At 36.9% G+C, this 1,424-nt stretch overlaps 1 long non-coding RNA gene across 1 annotated transcript in view; it reads left to right on the top strand.

Annotated features, from left to right (window-relative positions):
* Positions 1-898, top strand: part of LOC119326807 — a 2,071-nt gene extending 1,173 nt beyond the window's left edge. Inside the window, exons 2-3 of the long non-coding RNA XR_005158187.1 lie at positions 21-62; positions 471-898. This is a non-coding gene — a long non-coding RNA (uncharacterized LOC119326807). The remainder of the gene's footprint in view (positions 1-20; positions 63-470) is intronic.
* Positions 899-1,424: the final 526 nt, after the last annotated feature.

Raw genomic sequence — 1,424 nt, 5'->3', positions numbered from 1 at the left:
TCTTGCTATTCCATTTGCAGGGATTATAGGCTTATTATTATATAGCAAGCAACCGTAGGTGGGTAAGTTCTTTCTTCTTGCATGAAATTGTTCTACTGATTCCTCAATGCTTTGTTCATGACTATGTTCTTGCTTTATCCTTTTTTTTAGAAGAACGTTTTGTCTTTTTTTACTTTCCAATTTCGATGTAATGGATATTGATTGTGGTAGTTCAGATAGCACCTTTTGTATTGCTTTGGTTTTAATAAAGTAAACTAGAGTAGGGGCATGTGCATGTTCAAATGATAATGGAAGATATTGTTTGTTTGGTGCTACAAAATATATCTCAAAACAATCCCCATTTTTGTTTTCCAGAGGACAAAGAAAATCTTGGATTAGTTAGCTTCGTTTTACAGATCCTATCCATTGAACTATATGCAGTTTCCAACTAGACATCTTTTTACAGTTCCTATCCATTGAACTATATGCAGTGTAGACGAACAATGTGAGATGAGAAAGCCACAACGCTGGGGCCCAAAGAATCATACTGCAGCAGCAATAGTCAGCCCATGATAAATCTCTGTTGAGTGCTCCTTTCTCTTTACCTCTTTACTCTTGTGTCTCTGACTTTGATTTCATAGCATATGTTTTTAGCTTGACACCGTGTTTGCAGATTTGATAAAGAAGGGTAGATGAAGAATCTATCAGAAGATTTTGTTGAACGAAACTTGCATTTTGATGTTATGAGTGTATTAATATATTCTGCAGTTTTAGGAAATTAGATAATAGGACCGACTAAAGGAGAATTTCGGTTAAACTATTTCTTTATTTGTTTGTGCAACCAAACTTATTTGGTTCTGATTGCAAGATAATAGGACCAGCTAACGGAGAACTTTTGCTAAAATATTTCTTTATTTTTTGTGCAACCATGGTTAATTGGTTTTGATTGATTGGTGGACATGCTGAATAATGGTAGTGTGCATGTGTGGCAGTGTATTTTTTCCACTCCATTTTGAGAATTTATGTTTTAGTTACAGAGCAGGAGGTACGAATGGCCGGTCCAGAAGCTCCTTAAAACGATTCTTTTAAAAGTATAATTTTATCTCTTTCTTCTTTTCTTCTCTATCCCTGATCTGGCAGCTTTGGTTCTGGCCTTTGTTTGCTTGAAAATCTCAAATCAAGAGGGCATGGCTTGATTGCTATCAATATTTTGAGCTGGTTACAAGTGTTGGATAATGAGCAACTAGTATTTTCTGAGGGCCAAAGGCCATTACATATACATGTGTGTGAAAGTGCAGAAAAGCCCCTTATACAATGGGGATGTACACAATGAACTATACACATCTAACACCCCCCCCCCCCCTCAAACTCATGGTGGATCAACAACACTGAGTTTGGAGAGGAAAAACTCATGCTGCGCTCGAGTCTGTGCCTTCATGAAGAAG

This window comes from Triticum dicoccoides, chromosome 6B, assembly GCF_002162155.2.
Source record: "Triticum dicoccoides isolate Atlit2015 ecotype Zavitan chromosome 6B, WEW_v2.0, whole genome shotgun sequence".
NCBI lineage: Eukaryota > Viridiplantae > Streptophyta > Magnoliopsida > Poales > Poaceae > Triticum > Triticum dicoccoides.
This window is presented reverse-complemented; position numbering and strand designations above follow the sequence as displayed.